We start from the raw sequence: 17,547 nt of genomic DNA on the forward strand, positions 1-17,547 counted from the left end.
AAAGGAGTGTGTTCACCGCTAAATGTGCACTTTGTCTCTGTCGACCGAAGAATGAACTCTTTTCCAAGTCATAAGAGAGAGGAAGAAGAAAAAAGATATCCCTTTAAATCCCAGCACGCGGGAGACAGAGGCAGGTGGATCTCTGTGAGTTCAAGGATAGCCTGATCTCCGTAGTAAGTTTCAGGACAGCCAGCGCTACATAGTAAGACCTTGTCTCGAAAAAAAAAAAAAAAAAGGAGAAGGAAGAGGAGGAGGAGGAGGAAGAGAAAGAGGAAGGAGCGGGAAGAAACTGCCTGAGGTCCGATTCACCTTCCATAAGGTTTCAGAAGGAGTCTCATCCTCGGGCGCTTCTGCACCTCACCTCTCCTCTCCTCTCCAGCAGGCAGGCGGTGATGGCTTTTTACCTGGCACCCTGGGAAGCCTTTTTCTGCTCACATCCGTCCATCTTCCCATCCCTGTTCAATCTCATTCTATCAAATAATTCTGTATTCTTCCAACACGCTCTTGGTTTCCCCCTCTCTAGAACGCTAGTTCCACGAAGACAGCAGCGAACTCGTTTGCCTCTTTTCTGCTGGCCCGGAATGGTCTCAAATCCCTGATCTTTCTACTCCACCTCCCAAGTGCGAATACTAATAAGTACGTGCCAGTGGATCCAGCTATTTGGTCAATTTGCTCATTTGGGGGGTGGAGTGGGTTTTTTGTTTGTTTATTTGTTTGGGTTTTTTGTTTTTGTTTTTTTGCAAAAACGTCTTGCAAAGGTTGCAAAAGGCTGGCCTTGAAGTGAGTTCTGACTTTTTCAGTAGCCCACACCGTTGTTAGAATGTAACTTTTTTAATGACAAGAAGATTCTCCCATCCCTGTCTCCTAGCTTAGCGTTTGTCTCCTTGTTTAATAGCAATAAATACACACTAGTTGAACAAAAGTGTTAATTGCTGGGCCCTCAGAACTGGGTCAGACATTAACTGTCTTCTTGACTGGAAGCTATAAGAAAATAAAGCGGTGTGTGGCTATGTTTTTATGTATGTATGTATGTATGTATGTATGTATTTTACAAAGAGTAAGAAAGCTGTCAGCCTTACCTTTACAACACGTCTCTCATGTGTGTCAAAGTATTGACTATCTATTGCTTACCCTCGCTGCTCAAGCGGACAAGCCCTGAGGTTACAATGCTGACACACCTGGAGTGGGAAATTAAAGATCAATTAAGAAAAGCATAATGAAGCTGTAACTGGGGTTTTTGTAGCAAAGGCTTCAAACAGGCAGCGGGAGACACGGGCTGCAGGCAGGAGCCCATCTTGAAAAACATTCAGGTTCTTGACAGGTTGTCTGGAACTTCACAGGTTGTCAGTCCCTGGGACTGACGAACCATTGAGTACACAAGCACCACTCAGTCCTTAGGGCTCAGCTCCTCCTCCTGGGAAGGTCTTACGTTCTCAGTGAGGCCTGCCAGGGTGATAGGATGAATGGGGCAGCAGCCGGCAGGAACCAGAAAGTTTCCTTCCCTGGGCTGATAAGATGGACTATGGGACGTTTTACTTCTGTTGGTGCAGAAAGGCGCAGAGTAGTGTCACTAAAGTGGTTCGAAAGGAAAAAGTACGGCTGAAGCTAGACCAAGTATTAGCACACTTGACTAGTATGTTTGAAACCGTCTTTGATTCCCAGCACTGAAGAAGGAAAGAAGGAGAGGAGAGGAGGAGGGGGTAGGAGGAGGAAGAGGAGAGGAATAGGGGGGGAGAAGGGGGAGGAGGAGGAGGAAAGGGGAGGAGGGGGAGGAGGAGGAGGAGGAGCTGGGCAGTGGCGTGGCGGTGCACGCCTTTAACCCCAGCACTTGGGAGGCAGAGGCAGGTGGATTTCTGAGTTTGAGGCCAGCCTGGTCTACAGAGTGAGTTCCAGGACAGCCAGAGCTACACAGAAGAGCTACCCTGTCGAAGAGGAGGAGGAAGAAGATGATGATGAGGTGGGGGAGGAGGGAAAGAGGAGACTGAGTGAATAAACAAACAAACAAACAAGTAAATAAATAAGAAAGGGAGAAAGAGAATAGGAAATCTGCGGTGTTGCAGAGACATTAAGACAACCAGGGAGCATGACTCTATAAGAATAAGTGAATGACTGTGACCTGTCACATGGTGCGTCCACAAGGCTGCCTTGTTTGTTTGGCTGCTCTGGCAGTTACAGGAAAGGCTTATGGGTAGCTGGATCTCCAGTGTCATGAGAGTGACAATAGGAAGGGGCTCATCTTGGGAAGGAACTGCTGAAAGCTCTTCAGGAAGCATGTCCAAGACAGATGGAGATCCCTGGCTGCTCCTCAGCCCCCAGGATACACTTTGTGTTCCCATGGATGCAGAACCCAGACTTTTCATCTCTTCCTGGCATAGCTGCAGTCTTTCCGATCAGAACACTCTGTGGAATTATCTGTTATCTCCACTTAATGTGCCTTTGTTCAAAGTCCTTTCTTTTTTATGTCTCAGTTAAAAACTAAGAACCATCCCCAATGCAGACATAGTGTGTGAGCGCCACTCTGTCTCTCTAACAAACCTTACATCAAGTGAGTATCAGGTTTCTGAAGAACTCACCTTGAGAAGTACATGCTGATCTCAAAGATGCAACATTTCACCTGGATATCATTTCCATGTTTACTATTTTTTTAAAAAAAAAATTTAAGTGTTTATTATTTTATGCATATAAATATTTTGCCTGTGTCTATGTCTGAGCGTCATATGCGTGTCTGATGCCCAGGAAGGCCAGAAGAGGGCAGCAGACGCCTGGAACTGAAGTTACAAGTGGCTGTGCGCTGTGGTGTCGGGACTGGGAATCAACCTAGGTCCTCTAGAAGCCAGTGCTTTTAACAGTGCAGAGTCATGTGTCCCACCCTTACATGTCCATTCATAAAGGATAAAAATTGTTTCATATTTTTAGAGTCACAGACTATTCTTGAAATTCAAGCAGAGTGAATGTTCCAATGTCATCCTCCTCCTTCAAAATAATTTGTGTATCTAAGTTGCTCGACCTTCCCATAGGAGATTGGAAACAAGCTCGTCAACCGTATTAAGCTGCTCATTAGTCCAAGAAGAACTGACAATGGCAGAATGGCAGACACCGAGGCTTCCAGTGGAAGAACCGAGCATATGGGTATCCATCTTGTCTGCCTTCTTTAACGCCTTGCATTGTCAAGCTGTCATGCTTGAAATTCTTCAGCCTTATGGGTCTTTTTAAATTTTTATTTTATATTGAATTTATGTGTATGTGTGCTTGTGTCTTTGTGTGTATGCATGCAAATGTACATGTGAATACTCATGGAGGTAGGAAGAGTGTGTTCGCTCCCCTGGAACTGGAGTTATGGGTGGTTGTGAGCTACCTTATGTGGGTGCTGGAAGCTACACCTTGGTCCTCTGGAGGAACAGCAAACACTCTCAACCACCTAGCCTCTCTCCAGCCCTACCCTGTATGTCTTGCACATCATTAGTAAGACTTATTCTAAGTATTTGATTCTATTAGAGATGGGATTTTTGTCATTTTGGAGTCTGCTTTTTTTTAAATATATAGATTAATTAATTTATTTATTTTATGTATATGAGTATACTGCCACTATCTTCAGGCACCCGGAAGAGGGGATCATTCCATTACAGATGGTTGTGAGCCACCTTGTGGTTGTTGAGAATTGAACACGGGACCTCTGGAAGAGCAGCCAGTGCTCTTAACTGAGAAGCCATCTTTCCAGCCCTCATTTTGGATTCTAAACAATAGTTGCTGTTGATACAATTGATATCTTGCTAGTATCTCTCATCTTAGTCCTTAGGATGAAAATAGAAGTATCAACTCCAACTTCCTGAGAGTGGGTCCCGTTTTCCTCGACTTGATTTTCCCTGCTGGTTAGAATGGAATTGATGGCTACAAGCATCCATGTTTAATCTCAAGGTAGAAGCAGGTGCTGAGAGGAAGTAACTAGAACCTTTGAAACCCTGAAGACCATAGCTTGTCCACTATTTCCTTATGTGCAAAGAAATATAAACATATATCATTTACCCATTGTTGTCTTGCATTTCTATAAGATTTGGGCAAGTTGTCGGGCAGGGGTGGCACACGCCTTTAATCCCAGCATTTGGGAGGTAGAGAGAGGCGGATTTCTTTTTTTTTTTTTGGTTTTTCGAGACAGGGTTTCTCTGTATAGGTCTGGCTGTCCTGGAACTCACTCTGTAGACCAGGCTAGCCTCCAACTCTCAAACTCAGAAATCCGCCTGCCTCTGCCTCTCAAGGGCTGGGATTAAAGGCATGCGCCACCACTGCCCGGCAGACAGGCGGATTTCTGAGTTCTAGGTCAGCCTGGTCTACAGAGTGAGTTCCAAGGCAGCCAGAGCTACACAGAGAAACCCTATCTCAAACAAACAAACAAACAAACAAACAAACAAACAAACAAGATTTGGGCAAGTCACTGAAGACCCTGATCATTCATTCATTTGGGAGAAGAATTCCATTATTATACAGACAAAACCCCCAGGAACTGGAATAACTATTCCTTACCAGCCCTGCTAGCAACCACTCTATAGACAGAGATTTACAGACACTTGCTTGACACTTCAGCTGAAACTGTCTAGAAGCCTCCTGAGCCATCAGTATTGTCGGCGTTCCCCACAAGCCCGTGTCTTGAATGCTTCCTCTCCATCTTAGCAACTGTGAAAGACTAGACAGTGAAACTAGGAGGTGGGCTTAGCTGGAGGAAGTTCACTGGGGGTGGGTTCTCGGGAGTGGGTTTTTGGAGGCTTATCCTCACTCACTTCCTTTCTGAGTCCTCCTTGCGAACTGCTTCGCCCTACTCTGCGGACTGATGCTCCGGACAGGAACGCTGACTTGAGGGATGAAGCCCGTGGAAGCTTCTGATGAGGAGACCCACATACCACACCTGCTGGTGTCAACACGCTTCCAAACTGCAGGGGGCAGACCTGCAGAGGGAATCTTCCATTCCCAAAGTTCCCCCGCTTGCCACCCTATAAAGCCCCAAGACCCCCACAGCGCAGATGCAGACTCACTTCCGTGGAGAGCTCACAGCCTTCAGCTGTTCTGATTAAGGAACAATGCTGCCTCTGGAGGTAGCTGTCTTTAGTTCATTTCCACGTTGCTCAGTCATCCCTATCTAACAACTATGCCTAAACCTAAACAATGTTCCCTGAAGGATGCTTTTATTCTTTTCTCTCTCAAGTTACGCTTTGCTCTAGGGTGGCCTTTTTTTCCTTTCAACATAACATAATCATCCCATCCCCATTTTGGAGTAGAGAACATCTTGGCCAGGTACCTTGGCTAACTTCACAAAACACTTTTGGAGGTAGCACGGTCTGTGGTAATTGCTCGGGAGCTACTGGCACTCCCTAATAGAAAAAGAGAAGGTCACAGGCTATCACCTGGACTCTAGTTGAAAAACCCAGCCTGTCGCCATCTTGGGCTTGAAAATCATCTTCTAGTAAAGACAAACTCAGTTCATTCCTCTTTATGATTAAATCTCTGTCTCTTAAGGATTAGGCTATACTCTACCTAGAACCTTAGCTACAAATGGTTCTGTGCTGCCTGTTCCAGGAGACAGCAACCATGCCTTTGTTTCAAAACTTTGTTATGACCATCTTGCAACTCTAACTTTGTTTTAAAATGTTACCATGACCACCTTGTTATGCTACTTCTGAAACCATACCTATTTGTCTTCCACCATTCCCAACCCCATTTGGAAAACCCCTACTCCTGAGCTATAAAAAAAAAAAATCTTGCCCATGTTCAACCCTGAATTCCTGAACCTGGGGTAGACAGTCGGTGTACATGAATAAAAAAGCTTGCTTTAATTGATTTGGCCCTGATGATTTGGGCCAGTGGTCTTTCTCCTTGAATCTTTGGGATTAACACCGGCCATCACTGACTCTGGCTCCGCCCCCCGCTGCAAGGGATCTTGGGAGATATATAGAAAGAAGAAGATAACTGATAAGAGGACTCCAAGACTCGTCTTCCCTGAGGCTATTGTCTAGAAAATGGGGTGGGATTTTAGAGTGGCAGCTGGTTTGAGAACACCCATACTCCTGTAAGTGACCAGTCACCATACTCCTTCAGCAAGCTCAAAACGTTCATTAGTTCATTAAGTTCGAATCCAGTGGGATTGCTCTCTGTTCAGGGTCGTCTGGGATCGTTGGAGAATTCAGGCACTCTGAGCAATCTGCCCTTAAAGAGAGCAGTGAGCAGGACAAGAACATGCCCAGTCTCCCACCACCATTCGGGACTTGGCGACAGCCGAATAGCACAGATAGCCAACTAAGGCAGCTCCTTTATGGTCCAGGACCTCCCTCTTCTTCAGAAACTTTTAAGAGTTTATACCTATAAAGAAACAAATAGCCGGGCAGTGGTAGCACACACTTTTAATCCCAGCACTTGGGAAGCAGAGGCAGGCAGATTTCTGAGTTTGAGGTCAGCTTGGTCTATAGAGTTAGTTTCAGGATAGTAAAGCTACACAGAGAAACCCTGTCTGAATTCCACCCACCCCCCTTTAAAATAGGGATACAAAACTAATTGTTTTCTAGTTCTAATTCTCTCACAGATTTTTCGGGGGTGGGGATTAGGTGGTGGGTAAGTGCATAACATATTTGATACTAAAAGTGTAAAATTCAATGTGAAACTTCCCAGGTTCCATTTCAAATGCCAACCCTAACTGTATATAAACGTTCATTGAGTTGTATAGACTTTGGGTCTGCTTAATTTTGGTGGGTGATGTTCTTACTTATTTATAAATTGTGGTTTACAATAAAGTTTACTTTTAAAAAAGTCAAAAACAAGGACAAAACAAACAAATGAAAACTACCTAACTTTTTCTGAAGGGTCTGAAGCCTCTTCCCTCAGGCATGGAGATTCCTGTCTCCTTGCCTGTGGTAATGGGCCTCTGGCCTGAAGGAAAATCTTCTGCCTCAGTGGTCCTCTCGAACGACCCCTAACCTTATAGTTTGGTGTCAAAACTCAAGAGAAAGATGTCATGGAAACAGATCACCCTGAGCTAGGCTATCTCATCTCTGCCTCTGTAATCCCTAAATCCATTTCCAGGACTTTCTTTAGCTGAGAGCTGGAGGGGTAAGCACAGAGGGTCATCGTGGGAGAGGTTTCCTTAGCCCGCCACCACAGTCTGCTAGGCAGCACAGCTCTTGCCCTCCACACCAGCAAGACCGCCACACCCTGCCTAGCAAGGAGTCTTCAGCACCTGCAGCGGCTGCCTCTCTCACAGTGGGCAGGGCCAAGACTGATGTTTGTACCTTCATTTTATTGGTCTAAGAGATCTATAGATACCCAGGTTTTCAAATCTCCTAAAACGGTGAGTTTCCCCTTTTCTCCACAGTTGATTTGGAGTCTATTTCAATTTGCGAGTCTCTTCCCTTAACCCTGATATACATAAAACAAAACACAAACAAACAGAAAACCAAACTAACCTGCGGACTCCCAATGGCCCTCTGTATCCCGAGAAAAATGCCTTCAGCCAGATTTCTGCATGATGAAGTCTCCCCACCCCCCACCACCGACCCTCAAGTCAAGCTCTTGGGCAGTCTGCCAGAAAACACACTTGCCTGGGAACTTCATAATAAAATTTAAAAACCAATGAGAAGTTACTCCTTCTTTCTAACACTGGATCTACATTTGGCCTTCACTGGGGCCCTCAAGTCTAGGTAAGCTCTGTACTTGGGGATATAAATGTTCTACCTGTTTCAACTAAGGGGACACTTTGATTTCTTATAATCCTGTGTGTGTACTTTGATTTTTTTGTTACAATTTATAATTACTTTCATGTAATTATATGTCATTTCGGCTGTTATATGTAGGTATGGTAATTGTTTTCATATAATGTTCTTTATATATTATGTCCTAAAAACAATCTAACTACCAAAATCAGTGTCTACTTTGTTTACTCATCTTTTTAAATATATTGAGCACCATGCTTGGGATATGCCTATTTTTTTTTAAAGATTTACCTTATGTATATGAGTACACTGTAGCTGTCTTCGGACACACCAGAAGAGGGCATCAGATCTCATTACAGATGGTTGTGAGCCACCATGTGGTTGCTGAGAATTGAACTCAGGACTTCAGGAAGAACAGTCAGTGCTCTTAACCACTGAGCCATTTTTCCAGCCTGGGGTTTGCCTAATTTTAAGGGGTGTGTTCATGTATGTATGTGCATGTGTGTATATGTATCCACCTGTAAACATAAATTTTGCTTAGATGTATTTATTTTATGTGCATGAGTGTTTGGCTGACATGTGTGTAAGTGTACCACATGCAGGCCTGGTCCCTCAGAGGCCAAAAGAGGGCATCAGGTTCCATAGAACTGGAGTTATATCTGATTGTGGTCCACTGTGGGTGCTGGGAGTTGAACTAGGTCTTCTAGGAGAGCAGCCAGTGTTCTTTAATGCTAAGCCACTTCTCCAGTTCATGTGTAAACATTTTTAAAATGATTTCATTCTGCTAAAAAAAAAAAAGTTTTACAAGGTTCTTATCCTTGTCAAACCACACAAAATTTAAAACTAAATAATGGTCATTTTAAAAACCACCTAACTGCCTAAGACATACAGAGACATTTTAAAGTTTGCAGATAATCCTGATGTTTTTGATTATATCATAAATCATATCCTACATTGCTTTTTATAGTATATTGGGGATAATAACTTATTCTGTACTTTCGGACTTAACATGCTTTGCTTATATTCATGCCTGTTGTGTATTTAAGATTCAGTGTACATCTGATGGCTCAGTGATTAGGAATGTGTGTTGCTCTGGGTTTGAGTTGGGTTCCCAGCACCCATGTTTTGTGGATCACAGCCTATAATTGTAGCTCTCAGGAGATCCAATGTCTCTGGCTTCCTCTGGCACCTACACACACACACACACACACAGACACATACACACACACATACACACATACACACACACATACATACAGAGAGAGAGAGAGAGAGAGAGAGAGAGAGAGATTTAAAATAAAATAGAATCTTTAAAACAATGAACAAAATGTATTGAGAAAAAATGGTATTTCTAGCATTTTATAAACAAGGGGAGATACGAACTCATAAATATAAAATATTTGTGTTTTAAGATTTTAGTTTTCAAAAAAGATTTTATTTATTTATTTATTCCATATATATGAGCGCTCTATCTGTATGGACATCTACATGCCAGAAAGGGCATCAGATCCTATTATAGGAGGTTGTAAGCCACCGTGTGGTTGCTGGGACTTGAACTCAGGACCTCTGGAAGAGCAACCAGTGCTCTTAATGACTAAGTTATCTCTCCAGTCCCCAAATATGTTTTTTTAAAAAGTTTTTTTTTTTTAAAGGAGGGAGGGATGCTTTGGGGTGAGAAAGGATTTTATGTGGTAAAATATTTTGTCTGAAAAGTAAAGGATTTTCCTAGAGTGGAAGCAGACAGAGAACAAAACTAGAAGGCACAGCCTTCTATCAATAGTCAATAGCTTCTCAGGCAGTTATAAGTTACATGTTTTTCAGATGTTGCCCCTGGCAGGTTGATCACACTCCAGTAGAAGGCACCATGGTCAACGGAAGTTAGACCTCAAAGGTTATCTACACATCTCTCATTTTCACTAGAAAATAAAACTTCTCTGCATGTCTGCTTGAGGACTCCTGTAATTACAGCAGTTGGGCAGTTGAGGCGAGAACACTGTGCATTTGGGGACAGCCCTGGGGGTCACGGGGTCAGATGAGAGAGGACTTCCCATTTCCATGTGCTGGGAGGGGTTACCATTAGCAAAGTGCCCTTGGATTTGGTCTCAGCTTACTCCAAAGATTAAATACAACCAAGTGACTGTGCTTTCTCTGTCCTGGAAGTTGTGTGTGTGTGTGTGTGTGTGTGTGTGTGTGTGTGTGTCTATGTGTGTGTTGTAGGGGGGGCAGGTTACATGCTTGCCTGCAACTTTCTTTTCGGTGGAGGTTCCAGACAATGGCCTTTGGTTAAGGCCAATTCTACAAAATGCCCTTCATAACTTCCCACCAGCCATCTTCTGTGGGGCTAAAACTTGCAAGGCCAAATTCTGCCTCTCCTCAAAGGGCTTCCTTCCCTATTTTAAGGGGATGTAAATGTCACATAGGAGTGGCAGTTTCCAAGGGAGGGTAAGCATTGGAGACCTGGGACCCTGCTTTCCTAGCACGAAAACAGCTGCCTGCTACCCACAGTCAGCTTTTCTGTGTCAGGAGGAAGACAGAAAGCAATTTCTAAAGCTTCTTTTAGGTTCTGTTTTCAGTGCACATCAGCCTTGTAGCCACGTGTGTCAGGCACAGGGTACCCTTGTGTGACTTACAGGGGTAGTTTCCTAAGCAGACTCCTCTCTTGTGCCCACACCCTGCTTTCAGAGAGAGCATCTGCCTGTAACTCAACCACCCAAGCACTTGGGATGTTAACTCCTAGGCTTAGGGACCTGGGGCAGCTGCAGATCTAACTTCCAATCCCACTATCATAGTCCTGAGGGAGGGGGAATGGAAGTGTTTGTCACTAAGACTTGATTTGTATTCACAGTTCTGACTCCATCACCCCACTGGGAAGCAACAGAACAAACAGCAAACCCAGGAAGTGGTCAAGAACCCAGTTGATCTGGGTTCAATGGAGCTTTTTGTCTTGTGAGCTTTTGGATTTAAAATCAGTGTTTGTGGTAGTCAAATAAAAGCAGTGTATGTGTGTGTGTGCATTTATGTGTGGTGTATATGTGTCTGTGTGATATATGTGTGTTGTATGTGTATGTGAGTGTGTATGTGTGTGTAGTATATGTGTATATGTGTGTGTGTAGTATGTGTGTGTAGTGAATGTGTATGTTGTATGAATATGTGAGTGTGTGTGGTATATGTGTGTAGTGTATGTGTGTGTGCATGTATGTGTGAGGTGTGCGTGTGTGGTATGTGTGTGTTGTATGTGTATGTGAATATGTGTGTATGTGTATATGTTTGTGGTATATGTATGTGTGTTGTGTGTATATGTGAGTGTGTGAGTATGTGTATGTGTGTGTGTAGTATGTGTGTATAGTGTGTATGTGCATGTAGTGTGTGCATGTGTATATGTATTGTGTGTGGGGGGAGAGGTGTGGGTGGTGTCTGTCTGGGGCATGCTACTATCCTTTGACTGGACTAAATAGCCTGGAAAATGCTACAGAAACATACAATTCTTCAAAACAGGAAACAGAATAAGACAGTGACTCATACAGCAGCTGGGTGGGCAGGCAACCAGCATGGTCCCTTCGTTTTCAGTCTTCTCTTGACTTCGGACCTTAGCAGCTGGCTGCAGCTGGGGCAGTTCTCGGGCTGCTGGACAGGTGGCTGACAAGCCCAAGGTCAGCTGCCAGCAATTATGGAGCCGGTAATGATTAGCCAAAAAGTTAGACTATGGAAAATTCCAAATGTTCTGTGCTGAAGACAAACATACCAACTCCTCCGTTCCTGCCCTGTCACATTCTCATCTGCTCTGGGTTTCAACTCTTTCTGTCTGCTTAGGTTTCTTTGAGGTCTCCAAGACTAGAGGATGAGGCTAAGGAAGAAAGTCTCTTCCTTGGTATTGCCAGGCCTGACAATGAAGATGCATAAAGGTGTTCCCCCTCACTTCCCATCTCCACAAATCTCCCATAGACTGGAATGAACAATTGATTTTCTCTCTCCCTCTTTCTCAGTCATTAAACTATAGCCTCCCCCCAATGATCAATGCATCCCAAATGTGTACTACTTTATCTTGTATTATTTGGAGGAGAGAGGGAAGCCAAAGAGACCTTTATTCATAAATTCTTAAAAACTCATCCCAGGCTGGAGAGATGGCTCCATGGTTAAGAGTACAGGCTGGCCCTTTTCGCCAAGATGGCACAGAAAGCGAAGAAGGAAGCTCCTGCCCCTCCCAAAGCCGAAGCCAAAGCAAAGGCCTTGAAAGCTAAGAAGGCAGTGCTGAAAGGCGTCCACAGCCACAAAAAGAAGAAGATCCGAACGTCATCCACCTTCCGGCGGCCCAAGACGCTGCGGCTCCGGAGGCAGCCAAAATATCCTCGGAAAAGTGCACCAAGGAGAAACAAGCTTGACCACTATGCTATCATCAAATTCCCACTGACCACTGAGTCAGCCATGAAGAAAATAGAGGACAACAACACACTTGTGTTCATTGTGGATGTCAAGGCCAACAAGCACCAGATCAAACAGGCCGTGAAGAAACTCTATGACATTGATGTGGCCAAAGTCAATACCTTGATAAGGCCTGATGGAGAGAAGGCATATGTCCGCTTGGCTCCTGATTATAATGCTCTGGATGTTGCCAACAAGATTGGGATCATCTAAACTGAGTCCAGATGACTAATTCTAAATATACACTTTTTTTTTCACCATAAAAAAAAAAAAAGAGTACAGGCTGTACCTCCAGAGGGCCCAGGTTTGATTCCCAGCTCCCACATGGTAGCCCATAAGCATCTGTAACACCAAGAGGATCCAACACTCTGGATTGTAGTGCACAGATATACATGCAGGCAAATTGCCCATAAACAAAATCTTTAAACAAAATAAAACGAATAAAACAAACAAAAGCCCTCTCCCTGTATTTCTGATTTCTAGCTTCTACCGCCATCTGGTTGCTATAAACACACTCTGGTGTGGGAGGGAGGGGGGAGAGGAAGGGGGAAGGAAAGGGAGGGTTCTGAAAGTAAGAGGACTAATTTGGGATATGGGGCTCCGAGGGTGTAAGGTATAGGGCTGGGCTTAGCTGGAGCTTTCTGCAGTTCATCACGCAGTGTATTGGTTACTTTTATATGCTGTGTCAAGGCAGCTTTCTACAGAGACTAGCTTGTGTCTGTCTGAATGGATGAGGGACCTGTCAGTAAAAATCTGATGGTCCATATAGCTTATGCAGGAAATAGGAGGTGGGACATCCAGGAGGCAGAAAGGATTCTGGGAGAGAGCCAGGTAATGGTATCTGAGCACAGGTAACCAGCCTTGTGGCAGAATGTAAATTAGAAGAAATGGGTTATTTTAAGTTATAGTCTATTCAGAGATGAGCCTAGCTATATTGCCAAAATTTTGTAAATCATGAGCTCCCCTGTTTCTTTAAAGATAAGCTACATATAGCTTTTGAAATGTTATATCTCAGCTTGAAATACTAACGTCATTCTTCTAGAAATACAAGTGGTTTTGCTAATAGCATTTACTCTCTGGGGAAAAGGGAAAGAACACACACACACACATCAATAAACAAACCAAATCAAAAGCCCACATTTTTTTGGTTATGAATTGTGCTGAAGAAAACCTGGCTGCCATGTGGCAGGGCTGGAATGGAGACCCGCAGCCTGAATACAAGACTCAGCTCAGTATCATTAAATGGTAGTATCTAGGGACGAACATGGAGCTCAATGGTTAAACTGTCAACTGAGCATTCATGAGGCCCTGTGTTCCATCCTACACACACACATGCATGCATGCGCACACACACTTATACACACTTATACACGTACACATGCATGTACACACATGCACACATACGCGCACACACACACTTACACCCACCCACCCCCACACACATGCACACTGAGAGAGAGGACACATGCATGCATTCACATTGAGAGAGAGCACACACATGCATGCATGCACACACACACAGAGAAAGAGAGAGAGAGAGAGAGAGTTCTGTATCGTTTTGTAAATTAACATCTACCAGGGATGCAGCGTGGCTCAATGCTGGCCCCTGCAATCTTAGCACAAGATCACAAGTTCAAAAAACGTCCTAACTCCATCTATTCCAGAGCTCATTCCCATGCATAGAACGATTCTGTCTTGGCTCTGTGACCCATTCAGCCCAGCCTCTTCTCAAGAGTCCTCCTTCACAAAAACACAAAGACCCACCATACCACAGTCCCTCCTACCTCTGTGGGACAGGCCTTCAAGACCACCCACGGCCCGGAGGCTCAGACAAACAGGTTGGGTACTCATGAGTCAGTCACATAAGGTCTCCCCATTTCTTTAGACTCCTCACGAGCAGAGGCAGCCTTTGCTTCCCAGGGCTTTGAGGAGGACTGTATGAACTGACCTGTGTGCTTGCAACTCTGCAAACCAGCAGTCCTTTGCAGCCCAGGCAAAGAGCCAAGTGCTCAGGTCAGTAGTTCTGTGAAGTGTTGGAACTCCCTTTCAACAGAGAACCTTTCCTTCAAGCAAGATAAAGACACAGTTTCTGGAACTCAAAAGAGGAGGTTACAGGGCACCAGATGCCTGGGCCTCCATGTTGAACTCCTCCACAGAGGAATCATCACAGAGAACACAGTCCTTGCATCATGACAAGGACACTTTCTAAGAGACGCACATTCATGAGGTGTGAGGCGAGCCCTGGAGCTTGGTGTAAACTGCTAGCTTTAGTCACACCCTGCTGGCAAAGGACCGTGCACAGCCCTGACTGAAGGTGCTGACCCTAGCCCGACTCGCGGGACGCTTTCTGCAGGACTCTCGCTTCTGCGCTTGGAGTGATGGCTGAACCACTCCACAGTAAGCCTGCGTACTGCAGCACCCAAGAGTGCATTTGCATTGTTCACCTGCTTTATAGTAAAATAATGTTTTTACCATCAATGCCCTTCATGACACCTCTTATTAGCCAAGGTTAGAGAGGTGGAGAGACACGAATTGTCCAGAGTCAGCAACTGGTGGGAACCTGTTGGCAGTTCGTCTAGGCTCCGCCCACCTGGCAACAGCCAGGTGTGCCTGAATCACTATAAAAGGGGCTGCTCGCCCCCTCCTCACTCTCTTTCTCTCTTCTCTTTTCCTCTTGCTCTTGCTCCTCCCTTACCCTCTTCCCCCTCTCTCCCCCTCCCCCTCTTCCTCTTCCAAGTGCTCATGGCCGGCCTCTACTCCTCTACTCTTTCCTTCTCTCTCTGCCTTTCTCTGTCTCTACTACCTTAACTCCCCTCCCCATGCCCTAAATAAACTGTATTCTTTTTTTTTTTTTTAAGGTTTTTCAAGACAGGGTTTCTCTGTGTAGCCTTGGCTGTCCTGGAACTCACTCCGTAGACCAGGCTGGACTCGAACTGAGAAATCCACCTGCCTCTGCCTCCCAAGTGCTGGGGTTAAAGGCGTGCGCCACCACTGACCGGCATAAACTGTATTCTATACTACACGGTCGCCTGGCTGGTACCTCAGGGGGAAGGGATGCCTCAGCATGGGCCCACAGAGGCACCCCCACACCATACTTCACCTCCACCAAACATATTCCTTCCTTCTTATCTTTTTATAAAACACAACAGAACCCAGGTTCAAACCCGGGGTATCCTACTTTCTGAACTCAGCAGTATAGACAGAAGACCCACTCAGGAGGCTCCCATTCCTCCTCCACCATCAACTGTGCCGCCAGGCTGATCGGTCACTTGTAAACCGGAAATGATGGTGACAGAGTCCGTCACCTTTAGGCTATCTCCTGGCATATGGCAGATGGCCAACGAGAGTCATTTGGTACATCTTGATAACCAGTTGGTAGGTTCCGACTGATTGGTTCAGTCCCCTTCCTCATTTAGTTAGCCTGTCAGAGAACAAGGCAAGGCGTTGTGTGGCTCACGGGCAAAATGTGTGATAAAGAGCGGAGAGCTGCTGGAATCCGGAGAAAGGTATCTGAAAGGCTGCTTACATTTACTTCCTACCCCCTCAGCTGTGGGAGAAGGCACCCCGTGTACCTCAGGGCACACTGATCCAGGACCACGGATGGGAGGAAAGCGATCATCCTCCGGACCAGAAACACACAAGGTTCAGGCCTAGGGGAACAGCCGGGGTCTGATTTATCAGGGCTCTTTCTAGCCAGTCACCTCTCTGAAACTACTCACAGCTGACAGTATTTATGGATGCCTTTTGCCAATTCAGACACTAGGGGGCAGCAGGGATCGGAGGAGACAGCTTCAGTTCACACGACTTCTTTCCTAGAGTTTGGCCAGTTAACGCTTTCTACTCCTACAGCGTATTGAAAACGTTGTCATCTTTCCCGAGATTGTCTTCCTGCCACCCACGCTAGTGGGAAGCTGCAGAACCCAGGGAAACGCCCCCTGTGCACAAGGCTCTTACCTGTCCCTCCGCAGCGGCCCGCTTCGCCCCACCTGCTGCGAGAACCCGCAGGCAGGCTCGCCCTCCTCCGCCAGCTCTTGGGCACCGGGAAAAGGATGTTTTGTAACTTTTGGCTAGAACTTCCAGAGGCCGAGCAGGAAATGTCCTCTGGGACATGGAGCTCAAAGAGTAATCTCGGGTCTTTCTGGAAGACACTCGCAACAACTGCCTGGTATTTAAATCGCTTTCCCTCTCCCTCCCCTTTTCCCTCTCCCCTTCTTCTCCCCTCCTCCTCTCTTCCTCCCCTCTTTTCCCTCTGTCCCTCTCTGTCATGTACTGAAAACATTTTCCTCTGGGTAAACTTGGCTCCAGAACGCTCTCTTTGTGAGAGACTTTCTCATGTTACAAAATGTAGTCCTAAAAATCAAATAAATAAATCCAGAGCTTCCTCCCCGACCTCTGAACTTTTTACTGGGAACATTTTTTTGGTAGATTTTTTTTTCACCCCTGATCCTTTGGATTCCAAGAAAATACACGCCCACGTCCCTTTTATTGGTCCCAGCCTTGTTTCTTTCTGGAGCTAAAACAACAACAGCTGGTAGAAGACAGCCTTTTAATTGTTGGCGCCCAACTGAGCCCTCTCCTGTTGAGGCGACCGCCCTGTAGCTTGCTTGTGTGGAGCTCAGTAAGAGGTGCCTAAGAAGGGTCTTTGGGACAGAACTGGTTACCTTTCCCAACTTATTATCTCCTCTGGCACCCCGGGATGGGACCTGGGGTTGCTCTGGTCTGAGGGGCCCATCGGAAGATTTGGTTGTTGGTAACCAACCACCTTTAGCCTTTCTATGACTGGGCACACGGCCACCACAAACTGGAAACCTTTAGAACAACTGACCCTGTAGGGAAACTCAGCAATTCTCAGTGCTGACTGGGGATGTGTTTGCAATCGGGACATGGGCTAGCTGGCCTGTTCTTTGTTTTAGCAGAAAGCAGGTAATAAACTAATGTAAGCAAGACTGTAAGAAAAGGTATTTTTAACAATTCATATGAGGTTAGAAATTTTTCCTTAGGACAAATTTTTATTAAATGTATTTTAACTGATACATAAGGCCATAAAAACTATAATATGTGGCAATGAAAGTTAGCCCCCATTATTATAAGTATTTAATTAGGGGCTGGAGAGGTGGCTCCGTAGTTAAGAGTTGCTCTTAGGGAGGATGCTATTTTGGCTCTCAGCACCCACATGGTGGCTCACAACCGCCTGGAACTCCAATTCTAGAGGACATAGTGCCCTCTTCTGGTCACTAGGGGCACTGCACACACAGTGCACAGATATACATTCAGGCAAAACATCTATACAAAAAAATCTTTGAAAAACTAAGTACCTATTCTATATTCTAATATACTGAACCACAGCAGTGAAATGAACATAGAGAACACTCACTTTATTTTTTATTCTCAAATGATCTCAAGAGCTACACTCTGAAAAGCAGTAGACAGAGGCTATCAG

The 17,547-nt window shown here is 45.2% G+C and overlaps 1 pseudogene; it reads left to right on the top strand.

Moving 5' to 3' along the window:
• The first annotated feature begins 11,852 nt into the window (after nt 1-11,852).
• Nucleotides 11,853-12,335, top strand: LOC114621971 (annotated as a pseudogene).
• The last annotated feature ends 5,212 nt before the right edge of the window (nt 12,336-17,547 follow it).

The sequence above is a fragment of the Grammomys surdaster genome, unplaced genomic scaffold, assembly GCF_004785775.1.
Source record: "Grammomys surdaster isolate TR1022 unplaced genomic scaffold, NIH_TR_1.0 185, whole genome shotgun sequence".
NCBI classification, from domain to species: Eukaryota; Metazoa; Chordata; class Mammalia; order Rodentia; family Muridae; genus Grammomys; species Grammomys surdaster.